The sequence below is a fragment of the Chamaea fasciata genome, unplaced genomic scaffold (genome assembly GCF_029207755.1).
Source record: "Chamaea fasciata isolate MVZ Bird 193981 ecotype frontalis unplaced genomic scaffold, bChaFas1.0.hap1 SCAF_1, whole genome shotgun sequence".
NCBI classification, from domain to species: domain Eukaryota; kingdom Metazoa; phylum Chordata; class Aves; order Passeriformes; family Sylviidae; genus Chamaea; species Chamaea fasciata.
In genome coordinates this window covers 141,181,808-141,198,228 of record NW_027094086.1, presented here as the reverse complement: position 1 = coordinate 141,198,228, position 16,421 = coordinate 141,181,808, and the positions used below count along the sequence as shown (strand labels likewise).

The window sequence follows — 16,421 nt, the reverse complement described above, 5'->3', positions numbered from 1 at the left end:
TGTTCTGTAGTTCTAAAAAAATGGATCAGTCTCTTTGTAGACAGGAAAATCCTCCCCTGCTGAAGACTTCCCATAGCGTCACCTGAAGTGTGTTCTGTGCTGCAGAGAGCCTCCAGTCTCAGTGAGTTTCCTTCCCACTGGAAAAAAAATCTGCTTGAAGTGGAGGTAGGAGGTGGATAGGATGGGAGTCTTTTTCCACGAGTGAGATGCACTTCTGTATCCTACAGCTGAAACTACTGAGTAAAGCCCCCAGAGCTGACCAGTCTGCCACTGAAAAAGGGAAATTAATTTCCCTGTCTTCTAGTAGGTGGGGCCACAATGGTGTTAGAAACAGCAGCCTTGGATGTTATGTCACTTGAGGACTTAAAATAGAAAGATTGTTAATTTTAGCAACATTTTCAAATAGTTTAAATCAGTGTATAGAATGTCCATTGAAAATATTTTTAAGTTAATATTTTCAATATTAATTCTAAGTGACATAATCAGTCAAAAAAAATCAAAGCATATTATATGCAACTAAGGTCTAATAAAAAAGCTTTTAAATTTCAGTTTATGAGCATTTCACACAGCCAGCCAGACTGACTACGTGAAGCTAGCAAAAGAAAAAATCCAAAAAACTAACAAAAAACCCAAAAATTTCCCACCACCTCCTTCAAAATTCCAGCATACAGATTTTGTATCCACATTAACTTTTTTTTTGATAGATATCTGTGAACACACTGATGGAAATTGCAGCTAGTTTTGATGAGCTACAGAACAGATGCATGGAAGGAAGGAGGGAGGGTGAGAGATTGTGCAGAACTTCATAAATAAATGTTTTATGCTTATTCATTAATGTTGTGCAAAGAAATATGATAAATAACAATTACAGAACTATCAGTGTCTGTAAATAAAACTGTGCAAAGGAAAAGAGGAGAAATTTGTTTCCAACCATCTTTATGCTTAATGAATGTCTCATCTCTCCAATTAACACTTCCAGTCTTCCGTTCTGAAAAAACAGCTGGATGAAATGACTCTGCCTTGAGCATGGATTGGAGGACGTGCCTTCTAACATGCATTTTCCTTGGTTTAAGTGTCACAATTCCCTGTGAATGACGCCACAGATCTGATTGACATGACAGTATCTTAAAACTAAACAGAAGCGAATTGCTGCCCAAAGGCATCAGCAGTCAAAACATTGCTGGTAATTACTCTTGAAGTTAGAAATTCCTCCAGGGATACCTTTCCTATCAAACAATTAAAATCACATGTTATCAGACAGAAGTTTGCTTTCTGTGATTTTGTTTGGATTGAAATGCATGGAAATTTCTGCAATATTTTTCAATTTTCTGAGATGTTCCCACTTTTATTTTTTTTTTTCACCTCCATTTCCCTGTTCCCTCCTCTCCAGCTTCTTATCTTCTTTTAGGTGCAGAGACTTGTTACAAGCTCACTGTGGAGTTTTGAGATGTGTGACAGAATACGTCTGCAGCACATGAAGGAAATGCAGCCAGTGGCTCCAGGTAGGTAGAAAACATCTGTGGGTTGGTTTTCCCTTCTTCATCCAATATATAGAACTTACAAATTCATTGTGTTAAATTTTGTGTTTCTTTGGTCAGCTGAGGGTGAGGTTTTTCCATATATGCTTCTTGCCATGCAGAGGGATGACGGCAGAGCCACCTGAAGCAGCAGGATATCCATACCACAAGTATTGTGTCCTGTCACCATCAGTATATCAGTGTTTCAATACCCATCTGTTACATAAGTTTTTGAAGCAGCAATTTGATTTTTTTCTCCTTTTTGTAGCAAAAGATATTCACACTACATTTCAAGTGTAATCAAAGTTGAGGTACTGTCACATGAAAAACACTTGCAGAAGACTGAACCCTTAATTACCTGTGAACCCACCGGCAGTGGTCAGACCTCCATGGCCACCAGGAACCGCAGTACCAGGGAGCGTGAACTCCAGCTCACCTTGACATCATCATCTGGATCAAAGCCTCTAGAACACTCCTAACTCACACTCCTATTGCACACACAGCAATACAACAGGACAGTTTTAATTAAGAGGATGTAATTGTACATTGCAGTGAAGAAGGATGAATTCAAGCACTCATGAACTTTTTTGCATTTGTTTATCTCCTGTCAAGACCCCAGGGCTTTTGACCCTTGCTGGAGAGATTGCAGAACATTAATGGAAGCAAAGACACTGTTTAAAATCCTCATTGCAAAATTGCTTTAATGAGTAATCAGCAGCACATCTTTAAGCCTGTCACACTGACCTTTCACTGCATGCTTTCTCTCTCCCTCTCTTTGGTTTTTTTTTTTTTTTTTTTTTTTTTTTTTTTTTTTTTTTTTTTTTTGCATTAACAGCATTTTTTCTTACTACCTTGTTGGGAAAAAAAAAAAAAAAGGCTGCAGAGAAGGGTTTTAAAGCTTTCCTTTTAATTCTAACAATGAAATACACATATTGCTCTTCTAAAACTTGCTGACACTATAAATTGTATGACTGTAGTGAAAAAAGATACTTGGTGAGGATGGCACCTTGACAGTGCATATGTATGAGCCTACTCAAGTGATTTTCTTGTCATGTTTGCTTAGTCCAACAGTCCAAACAAGGTTCTCCCCTACATTTTTTTGCATAGCTGTTTGCTGTTCTACGAGGTCAAAAAGGTGGCTAATTCTTAAAAAGTATTGAAAATATAAACCAATGCAGACCCTAGCAGTGCCAACCATATCAAAACTAGAAACGCTGAGGCACAGAAGACGGTTTATTCTCTTTGATTTTGAATGCATAAAAGGTCTGATTACACTGTTAGCGCATGTGCATCCAAACTAAAATAAGCTAGGCACAGACAGAAGCTGAACAGTGGACTGAAAATATTAAAATGACAAAAAAAAAAAAATAGTTAAAATAAGTAGGGAAAAAAAGGCACAGAATTGGAAATGATGGAGATTTTGCACACAACTGAATTCCGACATTTTGTCTGCAATTTCTAAACAGGCTGTAACTTTCTAATTTTTGATTTGTAGAAGCCTTTCGGGGAAGAATTTTGCATGGGAAAAATACACGTACAGCTGTACTGAAGTGTTTCATAAATTCATATCTTTGCTAATTTTTCTTGCTAAAAATTCAGAAGAAATAGGAAACATTTAATTTTAAAAATTTTTTGAACCAAAATGTTTTGGTTTTAATCAATACTAAATGTCCTTTGATGCCTGTGCATTCATTGATTTGGACTGTTTTTAGAGCTCCCAGCAAACAGAAAAAAACTGTTATTCATGCAGGCATATTTATAGAAAATGCATGTGTAATTGAGAAAATCATGCATACTTAAGACAATTATTTTTGCTTGGACTTCTTCAAGCACTTTTCTGAGGACTATCTTTTTAGATGTGTATAATTTAATTCCAGATTTTTTTTGCTGTTCTTTGAGTACTGTTCTAACATTATCATACATTTGTGAGCAGAAAAGAAAGCAAATTTAGTGTAAAACTGTGAATTTGCTGTTGCAATAAACCTTAGCCTGAGTTAGAGTTGTTTGCAAAACTATTCTGTGATTTTTCTATTTTTATGTTCCATCTTACAGGATCAAGTGGACGTAAATAGAAATATGTAAATTCCTCCCAGTTGTGAGGAGGGAATATAACACAATCTCAAGCTTGTGGGCTTGTGGGCACTGAAGCTTGTGCAGATGCTCACTCATATTTAGGCCTGTGTGTTATTTTTGCTCTATATATTTATTGACATCAATACCTTTTTTCTCTCTTTAGCAGAATTTGAATTAGGGATAAGCGGTAAATTGAAGCCATCAGGAATTATACTCCTGAGCCAAACCAGCTTTTGAGTGGTCTTCTTGCTCAAACGCTCATTAATACAAATTTATCATTATACATTTTTCATTAATATCTATTTCTCTTCTTACACATCTGCCACATAAACCCTTAGTCCTCTCATTTTTGGGGTGTGCCAAATTTCCAGCGAGCAATTTCAGGTTTCTTTAGTTCTGAATCCTGTAAAAAGCTTTGGGCTGTCGGATGCCTTTGTCAGGTTGTAAAAAAGTGAGAGGAAGAACTCTGAAGTAGAAAGTTTTCACTCATCTCCTGGCCCCTCATGCATTTGGATTATTTGGTGAGTTTGCAACCGTTCAGAGGTTCCAGTGAGTGCTCTGAGCCCTCACTACAACCGAGGGTTGATGGTGGTGAGGATGGATGTGAGGCAGAGCTGGGCTCTGATAAACAGCTCCCAGAAGGCTGTTAAGTAGCATTCTGCCTGAAGGCTCATTTATTTTGCATCTCACTCTGTGAAGCTGCATTACAGCACCTCTTTCAAAGTATGGTCTGTGAAGGACAGCAAGTACATCATCTAGAAAAATGCGGGAGCTAAAAGCTTGCAGTTCACATCAACCTGAGGGCTGAGGACTTTCACAGGGTGTCCAGAGTGAGGCAACACATCACTTAACAGCAGCAGCCTTTCCTCCAGATCTTCACCGGCAACAAGTGGGAGGTTTTGCTATTACAAACATTTCTGGTGTACATTCCAAAGTCTCCGTCACAGGTGATTATCTGAAGATATCCTCATTTACTCTTCATAGAAATTCTTTCCAGCAGTCAAATTCCCAAATCTGCCTCTGCAAACATGGCTGCAGCACATCTCAGGTAACTCTTTTCCTTCTGACAAGAGAAGTGTGAGCACAAGTGAGAATTTTCATAGGCTACGTTCTGTAAGATTTATAACACAATCTCAATGCAAACATCAGAATACTTATTAAAGCGTAACTGTGAGAGGGAGGAGTCAAGGGACAAAGGGAGTATGACTAAACTGCAAATATAGAATTGTGAAAAAAAAAAAAAGGTTTAATTCGGAAATAAGGATTTACTGAACTTTTCCACTGTGAAATAAAATTAATTAACCTCTGAGCAGTCAGTATTTTCCCTGCAAAGAATCCAGGATTCTGGTCTGTGAGGGTGAAGATGCCAGTCCATGTACCTTTGTGTGACATTTCTAATTGATCTCCTGTGAGGAATTTCAAACTTGTTTGGCTGCAATGAATGCTGACAGGGAACAAGACGACCGAGTATAAAATCAATCACACTATCCCTATTTTCAAAATTTTATTTTTAAAATTCTGCTTAATTTACCTTATTGGTTACAAGCCTTATTCAAATTTTCCAAAGTGAATCCCTGCCTTTCCCTGTGTTGTTCCTCGGATGACAGGCAAAGCATAAAGAGAGGGGTGTGTCAGGAATGGGCCATGACATGCCTTTATATTCCATTGGTTGAATCAGGATTTCTAAAACGATTTTTATCCTCTATTTCCCAGTTTTATCTGAAGAGTACAGTCCTCTTTTGAAACCTGCCAAGGTGCAAACACGGAAGACCTGACACATTTTTATGTTAACTGTAATTGATAATAAATTTATTGAATGATACCTTAAGGACTTCCAACCTAAAGCCTGAGTTACCTAAAGGTACTATTAAATACCTCTCATGACCACAAGTCACCTGCATTAGTTGTGGATTAGTGGATGAGCAGGGTGTCCAAAACACAACTGAAGTGATGCCATGATGCAGCTGTGTGGCCACTTAGGGTATCTCAGATGTGTGGGGATAGCAACTTCCATGAGAAAGGCACGGCTGAAAAGCACTGGAGATAACTCCTTAATCCACACAGGAGCATTCCTGCCTATGCCATTTATCAGAGATCAAATTGTAAATGTGAAACAATTATTTAACAAACAGAAAGATATCCATGAATTATGCTTTTTTGCATTTCTTCAATTTACAGTAAATAACTACAGTAAATAGAGTTCAATCAGATTAAATCAGAGTGGAAAGCAGTAATACTGGGATAAAATTAAGTTTTTATAGGTAGACGAACAAATTTGTTATGGTTTGTTGTGTGTTTATTACAGGGCAATGGTTGAAATGTCAATGTTAATTTCTCCTAGATTTTATTGTTTCTGTTGCTATTTAAGCCTTCTGTTTCTAAGACTTTCTGTGAAATCTTGGATCTATCAAACACAAACATTTTTAAGGAAAAAATGCAGAATATAATTATTTTCCTTTCAAAAATAATTCACTCTGCTCTGTAGGTAGCAGAGAATGTTCAAGAACACATCTATGCCATGAATTTGAACACACATTGTCCAGTATAAGATTTGAAAAGCAATTTTCTAAATTCCAGCAAATAGACTCTTTTCTCTGACAATGATGAGTCACTCTAGGATTTGGAAGTGAAAAAAACAAAACAAAACAAGCCCCAGGAAAATGATAAAATCTTAATTCCTGTATCCCTATGGAAAGCAGCAGACATCAGGTTTGCAAGATACTTCGGGAAAATTTTGCTTTAACGGTTTCCTTTAGCTGTCCAAATTTGAGAACATGAACTCATAATAGCCATCTTCCAGGCAAAGCATTCAGAAACTGTAACATAGCATTTGGCTGACTCAAGCTTGTCTCTTTCTGTAACAGAAATTGGCTTCCCTGCTACCCCATGACTTACCATCACAGTGGTAAACACTCTCCAGAACCCTTTTGAAAGGGATGATTCATCCCTGGGGTATTTTTAGGAATTTGTTAACTTGCATTTAGCTTAGTGTGCTGGTAGCCAATAAACGGAGTGAAGACAAGCCTTGAGTAGTCACACATAAACCATTTTGAATGCTATAATTGTACAGCATTATCTTGGTCTGTGGACTGAGTCATCTGCTGGTTAAGCAGAATGGAAAAAACAGAATAAGACCATTGCTACAACAGGGATTTTGATAAAATGCTAAAGGAATCAGTGCTAGCAACTGGATTAAATTTATCTTTCCAGGATTACACCTGCTTGTTCCAGGCACAACTAGCAATTTGTGTGGATTTTCCCAAACTTACTGGTCTTATGTGTGTATCACATGAATCTAAGTGCCAATATCACAGAAATAACACAGTCTAATATACTGACATACCTTTTTCAGCAAGTTTGACTCCAGACAAAATCCTTTCTGTGTCTTGTATTTCAATCCATCCGAAACAAAACTGAAACACAGCAGGCACTGCCTATTGCATGTGGCTGGGGACCCAGTTTTTGCTGACACTTGGAAGCATGCCCAAACTGGGGTGGGGAAAGAGCTGGGGGGGATGAGGGGGGGACGGGCAAGGGCGGGTGTGGAATAAGAGGGAAGGAGAATAAGAAAGAGAGTTTATTAGTGGCTGACCACCACTTCAAACCAAGTGCAAATCAGAAACAGATTTTGCAGTACTTAGCCTAACAGGAAGGTAATAAGTGAGATTTTACACCGTCCTCGGGACTGTGAAACAGAAACCGGCTTTTGGCAGACGGATTAGGGGAATGCCACTTCATGGAGAATGGAAAGTGATGAGTTACAGGAACTTGGCACACTGATCAGATCATCTTATCCTCCCACTCCAAGCAATAAGATCCTGGCATCCTACTTTACGCAAATATCAGAAACACGATCTTCATGAGAGCTCACATGTATTAGAAGCCAGTAACACAGTCTGTCATGTTCCTCTGTAGAGAGCTCTCCTTCAGCCTGTGTCATGAATTGCCTGGCTACATTACGTGTAATGAATTAAGCCTAAAAAGTAAACACTTAGCTGTTTGGAAAATATGAACACTTCTGATTTGTCTTTTGAAAAATATTGAATGAGTGAAAGAAAAATATTTTTCAAAGATCACTATAAAATTACATTAGAAGACAAATAGGATTTTGATGAATTTCATGCCAAAAATGTTGGAAAAAACCCTTTAATCACATGCCAAGGTACCTGCTGAGTTCTTTAGCACCCAATTAACGAATAAATGAACAGGTGAGAGGACAAAGAACCTTGGAATCTATCTCCTTTACAACTTGCCTGAAGGCTTCCAGGATTTTCAAATTCATAGGTCAACAGATGGGCTCATGTGGATTTAAGAGCCTGGAAACCCTGAAAGCTACACAATTGCTGCCCCGGCTCTTCAGCGTGATAATTCTCCGTTTCTCAGAGAATGCTGTTCTCCATCTCCTCACTTTGGACATAATGAAATATTCATTGAGCCAAAATAGTCTGTCTCTATGGTTTAGTAGTTTAGGACACCACCTGATTTAAAACAGGGATTTGAATCCAAGCTGATGGATGCCTTTATACTGAAATACCAGCTGGCACAGGAAATAGGATTCAGATTACTGTCCTAATTATCAGGCTATATAGCAACTTTAATGCTCTGATCAATATTTTATTATGAAATGCAAAATGGAATAGAATAACAGAAGTGGAAGAAGACACCTATCTCAATGCAACACTTATTACATCTCTCATGAGTCAGAAAGGTTTGAGTCCTTCTTTGCAAAAGGAATAGAAGCCAAGTCCCCTAATCCTGTGTTGATATTTGGCAGCCACGTGCTCCTAGTTATGGCTGGAACTTTATTATGAGCTTTTTAGTACAAATTTGTGAATAGTTTTACTTTCCATTACAGCACATTTTTCAGATCATTAGCTCTTAGGAAAAGAAATAAGATACAGTGTAAAGTTCCCAGATCTAGTAGATTTCCATCAGAAATCAGAAGCTGTTAGCAATTTTGTTATGCAATGTTATGTTAAACAACAATCTTGCAATTTACTCTAATAATTTAAGCAACAAAAAAAAATGTTGAGTGCAATGATAATTAATCGACACTATTCAACAGCAAATATATTGCAGGCATTTTAAAATTTATTTATTACATATACATATATAGGTATATGTAACAATAAATACTTGAAAATTCTTCCCTCAAAAACTAGTTTGTAGGGATTTAAGTTTGTATTAAATCTTCTTTGAAAGTCGTTTGTACTATGCCAAATTTTCTGCAATTTCCAACCTTCGTTTTAAGATAAAAAGCTTTTTGTTAGAGAAAACCATCTGCAGATACACTTATAGCTGATGTTCCATAAGATTCTGTAGGTTTATGTCAACTTTACAGAGGTTATATAGGATTATCATCACTGGCTTTGCCGCTACTTCTCTGTATGTTGTGAACAAGATGACATTAAGAGAATGTTTCTCCAAAGACTTCCTGGTACTAATGGTGCCTACTAACATAAAGAAGAAAGAGTATTACAACAAGCATGAAAGGTTTGCTGCTCTTCTGTTCCTTCATCTGCAGAGATAGTTCTCTCATTAATTTCCATAAGACAAACATCTTCCCATGGTACCATCCAAGAAGGTGCTGACAAAAAATGAGACCAGATGTCTTTCAGTAATTCTATTTGAAACACTTCCTCTGTCAAAATTAGGAAAACAGAGTTGGGGCTGTCTGTTGAAAGAGCAATGAGATGAAAATGATGCTGCAACCTGATATTCCTGTTGGGATTTCTTCAGCATAAATTCAACTGAAACACTCTTTCTAGAGCATGGCACTAAGAAGCAAGGGCAGCAAAACAAGAAAAAGACAGGGGCAAAGACATGTTACAGATGCAGAAGAAATGAAGTCCCAGGAATTCAGGAAGTATTCTGTAGTATGAAATGAAAGCCTGACACCCAAAGGCTAAAACAGAACCACTGCAAAGCTGGGGACAGTAACCACACTGTTGAATTTTTACTGTTTCAGTAGGTTTTTACTATTTTTACAATTTCAGGGTTTTTTTCCTCCATTCTTTTTGCTTAGGGAAAATTATTGCCTTGCTCTCTAGGAGCATTCCCAAAGAACAGGAAGTGAAAACACAACCAGGGTGTAATTGAATATAACCTATATTTCAGTGAAAGCACCTCCTAAATGTCTACATTTATATCTAGTATATGCACACAGGATATGCACATACCCCTGGTGGAGGGGACTAGTAGTGATAAAGGTCCTGTGTCTTGTTCTCTGACATCTGAATTGTGATCTTTGAAGGTGTTGTAACACCTACAAAAAATTCAAGTTATAATTTCACATTAGGAAGGTGGTAAAAAAAAAAGATGCTGCACTTCCCCATCACATGTTAACACATTCCTGATAGGTTTTGCTGCATCTGATTAACTTGCAGCTGTTCTTGGTAAGGTTTCTTGTCTAGCTGGCATGGACACTGTGAGAAATTGCTTTAAATAAGATAAATCCCAGATAGTTTCCTTAGGTTAGCTCTTATTATACCTTCTTGATAGTTAATAGTAAGTATCACCACATAGCAGTTCACAAAGATTGTGTAAGACTGTTTAAGATTACACTGAGACAAAACATCAGACCAAAAACACAAACAGATTGCACTCCAGTTCTCCCCAGCTGTCACAAACACAATGAGAGTCAGTTTGGGCCTTATTGAAATTAGCACTTTTGATCAGAAACATATACACTGAGGTAATTCAAATTGACATCAAATGCTAACACAATCAATGAATCCTCCTTTCTGGTGAAGCCTGAGTTCTCAAATGTTCCCTCATCCTTGCAATGATGCCCCACCAGTCACTCTGTGGGTACAGTTTTTCCAGACTGACATTGTGCTTCTTGACTTTTACTCCAGTCAATTTATTATATTATGTATTTTCTCAAATGACTGCTACCAAGGCAAGAAGAGATCATTATTCTAATTACATTATTTCTGATTTTTGTCGTTTATGTACGTCGCTTTAAATATACTTGGAGATCTATTTGATGTTTTGCCCAATGTGTCTGACTTTAACAGGAACTTCAAATCACCAATAAACCATGTTTGACACTCCCTTGTTTAACTCAAATCTCCTCAGCTCCCCTATGTGTCTGTAACATAACCAGTCTGGCCAAATTCTTCCATTTCCACCCACAGTAATTTCCAAAATGAGATCATGATTCATTCAGTGGTGCTTTTATTCTGAATATAAACTTATGTTTAAATAGCTTCATGACTGGCATCTACTCTTACAAAGTCTGAAGAACAATTTACAAAGGGATTTCCTTTTTGATCCCTGTTATTTATGAACTGCATGACATAAGCTCTTTTAAAGACATAATGGAGCTTTTAGCGAATTTCCCCATTAATTGGTCTTAAAGAATTTCTGGTGCTAATGCATTTGCAATTATTTTGCAGTGTCTTGGTTTCAACAGCTCCAGTTGCTGCCTCTCCTACTGTGTTGCATCCAGGAATGAAAAGGTAGGAGAGGGGGAAATTAAAAAAAAAAATACCCACATTAAAAAGAATTCCACAAAAACAAAACCCAAAGGGTTTAGGAGACAAAACTGAATATCCATTTGTGTATAACTGGGGACCAAACTGAGTGTTTACTATTAGTTGCAAAACTAATTTTCTAGAGACTAAAAACCAGTGTTTATTTTAATTAGCAAGGACTATCAACACCTATTATGACTCCTTAGCAACTGATGATTTTCAGGCAGCCTTAATATGAGAAGTTGACTTAAAAGAAGTATTGCTGTTATTATTAATAATGCCTTACAATAAAATGTTGAAGTACTTCTTTTTTTTCACATTGATCTTGCAAATATACAGCAAACATTAGATTATACTATCAAGATGAAGTTTTTGGGTTGCTCTCTATAATTTTCCAACACTGCCTAGCATTTTCTTTGCTTTTTGACTGCACTAAGCTCTGAGAAAATTATCTCCACAGAATTTGGTGCTAAAATTCACTCTACATTAGTACTGGTAAACCAAGATGGCATTCTTAAGTTAAGCATCATTCTTCATAATTATATTACTTTGTGTTTATCTGCACCAAAGCTCACATTCCATGCTATTTTTTGTCACGTATTCAGTACAGACAGGATTTGGCTAGGTTCCTATGAAATGCTGCTGTGCAGTCAGCATGCATTTTTGCAGCTTTGAACAACTTCAGTTTCAAAGGCTTCCCATCAGATTTTGTCACTTCAGCTATTTCCCTTTCTAGATAGTTTATGGTTAACTTTCTAGATAATTTATTGATAAGTGAACAGCACAGATCGCTGAGGTATGCTATTGATCATTTCACTCTGCTGGCAACACTGACAATGTATCCAGGCAACCCTGGAGGTACAGGCAGACTGAGCAAGGAGAGGCTGGAAAGCAGCACTGTGGAAAAGGACCTGGGAGTCCTGTCCATGGCAAGTTGAACAAGAGCCAGCAGTGCCCTGACATCCAGGAGGGACAACCCTGTCCTGGGGGCATCAGGGACAGCCGGGCAAGGGAGGGGATTGTCCTGCTCTGCTCTGCACTGCGCTGGGGTGGCCTCACCTCCTGTGCTGGGGGAAGATCTGGATGCCACAATCTAAGGCATTAAACTATTAGTGAGAGTCCCAAGGAGGGCAACAAGGATGGTGAAGATCCCCTGAGGGGAAGCTGTGTGAGGAGTAGCTGAAGTCACTTGGTCTGTTCAGCCTGGAGGAGACTGAGAGAAGACCTCACTGCAGTGACAGATTCCCCCTAAGGGGAAGAGGAGAGATAGACACTGATCTCTTCTCTGTGGTGGCCAGTGAATGATCTGAAGTTGTGTCAGGAGAGGTTTAGTTGGATATTAGGAAAAGTTTCTTCTCCCAGAGGGTGGTTGGGCGCTGAACAGGCTCTCCAGGTAAGTGGTCACAGCACCAAGTCTGGCAGAGTTCAAGAAGTGTTGACAATACTCAGGACCATGGTGGGACTCTTGGAGATGGTGCAGTGCAGGGCCAGGAGTTGGACCTGGTGATCCCTGTGAGTCCCATCCATTTCAGCATATCCAGTGATCCTGTAATGTGTTTTCCATTTTCCAACCAAGTGTTTGTCTTTTTCATGTTCAATCTTCCTTTTGCACATGGATGACAGTGCATAAATATGGAAAGTTCAAACAAGACTAAAAATGGTGCTTTGAGGAGACAACCCAGATGGAAATGTAAGCATCTTCTTCATGTCCATTTACTATTCACTCAGAAAACCTTCAGTAAGTTAAATTTCAAGTGCATTTTGGAGATTCAAGCAGATTTTTTTAACCAACTCTCCATTATCCACATCACTGCTAACCAAAGAGCTACAGTAGGTTTGTTTTGACAAAATTAACATACAGAAAATCCAGCTTGCTATTCCCTAATACATCACACCTATCATGTTAATTTGAGTCTTTACTGCAGATTTTCTGATCTGGGTGGCATGGCTGTAAGAACAACAGATCAACATTTCTCCAGATTTTCCAGAAATACTTTTTAAAATTTGGCATAATATCAACCAGTTTTGAGCCTTTTGAGACATAAGTCTTTCTCACTGGAGGATTGAATACCACAGTTATGGCTCACCTATTGCAGCCTTGACTTGTGTTTAGGAATTCTGGGCAATCCATGGCTCTGCTAATGCATTCTGCAGTGTTTTTTTCTCTTCCTTCAGTGTGAATCACATTCTCTTTTCTCAGATGAACGTAATGATTAGGTTTAAGAAGCTCATCACACTTTTTCAAACTAAGCCAACACACAGAGATGGGTTGTCTACTCAAGGCACCATTTTCAGTCCTTTTTGAACTTTGCACATCTATGCACTATCATCCATATGCAGAAGGAAGAATGAACAGGAATAAATTCAAGCTTCTTTGAAAAAAAATTGTCAGAAAATTTCAGAGGAGAAACATTTTACTGAGTAACTCTGGTTGTTGCTAAATAGGAGAATATGGGGAATCTATTTAAAACAACTTGGAACACTCTTTGGGAGACTCTTGTTCTTCTGAGCAGGGTCATATGAAATGGTCACCTGATGCTTGACTGACATATATCTGCAAGAATCTCATGCAATGCAACTGCATCAAAACAACAGGGTCATTTTACAAAATAAGCAGGATGAAAGCAGCAGTATTAATTTAGGATATGAGTAGGGTTCAGGAGTCCATGTGTTTAACCATTTACTGTAATTTGTCAAAGTAGTTCTTAGTAATAGGAGACAAGACATGAGGAATGTGAATCTGACTCTTAAGAATACACTGATGTTATCACTGGAGCTTTCATTTCTTTCAATGTACTAAATCAAATGAATGTGCAGTGATTTAAAATCATCAATCTCCTCTCATAAATCAAAGATTTAACAGCTATGACTTTTCAATATGAAAGCAAAGATGACCGAAGTCACTTCTTAACATTCCTACTTAGTCTTAGCTTTGTAATACCATACAGCTATTCCAGAAATTATGTTCTATAACATCCTCTACTGAAAATCTGATTTTATACAAAAGGTCGTAGTATTCATTTCACTTCCTGTCTGTAGCCTTCATGTAGTCCCTTTCTATCTCCTCAAGGTAGGCAGAAGGATCCAGACAGCAGGATATTAAGGACCTGCCCAAAAGAAACTACTTCTGCATGTCTGCCTTGGCAGCTCAGTTTGACTTGCTTACATTAACACGCAAGCTGGAAACAGAGAGCTTTAAGCTGTTGTTGGGGTTGTCTGCAAGAACAAAAAAATGTGTAGGTGTTTTGGTGTCTGTGGCTGATCAGCTCTGTTCCCCAGTCAGAGTTTCTGGATGACCAATAGACTTAATATTATCTTTCTGCTGGTGTGCTGGTGTGCTGGGGTGCTGTGGGAGGCATCACAATCCTTTACCCTTCTGGAAGGGCAGTGAGTTTGGAGAGTATCTGTAGCCAGTATATGCACAGGAGAGGTAAGGCTGAGCTGCAAAATATGTCAACAGAGAGAAGGTTGTTATCGTTTCCATGGTGGTGAGTGCAGACAGGAATGCTGAATTGTTTACATTCTTTTCATATGCAGCCTGCTTACATTTCTGGTGTACTCCCTTTACCAATCACCTGCTGAATTCCTGCAGTGAATCATGTACAGACAAGCTCCAGCTGATGGTTATTTTATACTCAGGTGCTGATAAGAGTATTTTCCTGTTTGTGTCAGCTTTTGCTCCATGAACAACCTCAGTGACCCATTTCTCCAGTACTCTGGGTAATCAGTGAAAGCTTTTCCAGGATTATATAGTTAAACTGAAATTAACTTTCAAAGAGCTTTAGCAGTGGTATTAATGTATCAACATATTACACAAAATGGCTTGACGTGCATACTAATTTCCATGATGGATGAGAGAGGTTTGGAAACTATAACTGCTTATTTTGGGGTTTAAAGTAGTCTCCAAGATTAAACTTTATTTCATCAAACTTTGGTTGTCTATTGTGTGAATATCTACCTATAAATTCCTCTTGTCTACTTCTCACAGGGAGAATTAGGTACTTTAAAATAGGTGTGATTTCTCTAGAAACGCCTTGTTGCCTCTTCTGGCTAGAAAAGAATTCTGGATGATAAAACCAGATATAGATGTCTACACCGCTCATATCGAAATGAAACTGACCATGTCTGTCTGGGATTAAGTCATAACTTCATGGGGTCAAGTTTTTTTAAATATGTGCAATGCACAGCCTCTGGTGCTTTCCTCTGGTGTAGTTTGATGGTGGTTACTGGGAAGGAGAGGAAACATATTGCTTCCATGGATGATATGTGTGCTGCAGTACAGCAGTTCCCTCATGGCTATAACAGAGCATTACATCCACTGATGGAATATGTTCTCCAACAAAATAATTCCAAATAAATGATGACAATTTTGAATAACAGAAATGCCCTTAAGACAACACTGGTCTTCATTTGTCTTTACTTCAGACCTCAAGAACTGGACTTCTCAATTGCATAGTCTGTCACGCCTTGTTTGTATTGCACAATCTTAAACTGGGAGACAAGGTTGAGACAAAAATTTCTTATTTTAAATTTGAGCTGATATTGTTGATATCACAGTCATTTTAGCTGTGAATGCTTCACATTCAAAATTTCTAGGAAGAAAAATTGAATTCATAGTAGCTCAACCATTCTGGCCTTTGGTGCAAGAAACAGGAGGAATTTTGAAAAAGACAATTTAAATCACATATAGATGCATTATACATACACATATATACATTGAGCTATACAAGATAAGCCCTGTCATGAGAATTATGTAGAGACTTGTTTTGCTTTCTAAACATCTGTGTTTAAAAGAGCATTGCAAAATTGACCTTATTTTAGCAATGTATTTACGGATGTTTAAGAGAGATACCAACATTAAAGGTTTAATGTCATTGCTTATCTACACATCCTTTCTTAAGTTAAGAAGTTTTTAGTTGTCCTGAGTAAGAACAAAACCGGAAAAGCATAAATGTATTAATGTCCTTCTAGAAAACTGACTGAACAGTGGATAGAGAGCCTAAACTATTCATATTCTTAGCAACAAAAAAGAGTCATATTTGCATAATAATACAACATTCTTATCTAGAATAAATTGTAGAGTGGACAGAACCTGTTCAAATTGTAATGCATAAAAGGCAATTAAATATTATCAAGTTGTTTTTCAGAAGTATTAACATAAAACTGTTTTATTTTTCAGAATTTAAGCAGTCTAAATTTAAAAAAAAAAGCTAAGGGAAATTTATGGGAGTACTCACATTAATTGAGACACATATATCTATGTTGATGTCAATATTAATCTTTGACAATACGTAGAGACACCAGGATTCATGCAACCACCTTTTTTTTTGTTGATTATGCAGTTGTGTGGCTG

General features: G+C 37.7%; 1 long non-coding RNA gene across 1 annotated transcript; it reads right to left on the bottom strand.

Moving 5' to 3' along the window:
* Positions 1 to 2,291: 2,291 nt before the first annotated feature.
* On the bottom strand, positions 2,292 to 7,102 carry LOC136295456 (uncharacterized). The gene is made up of 2 exons (XR_010722677.1): positions 6,934 to 7,102; positions 2,292 to 4,653 (listed from the first exon to the last, which is right to left on the bottom strand). It is a non-coding gene; the product is annotated as an uncharacterized lncRNA (long non-coding RNA).
* Positions 7,103 to 16,421: the final 9,319 nt, after the last annotated feature.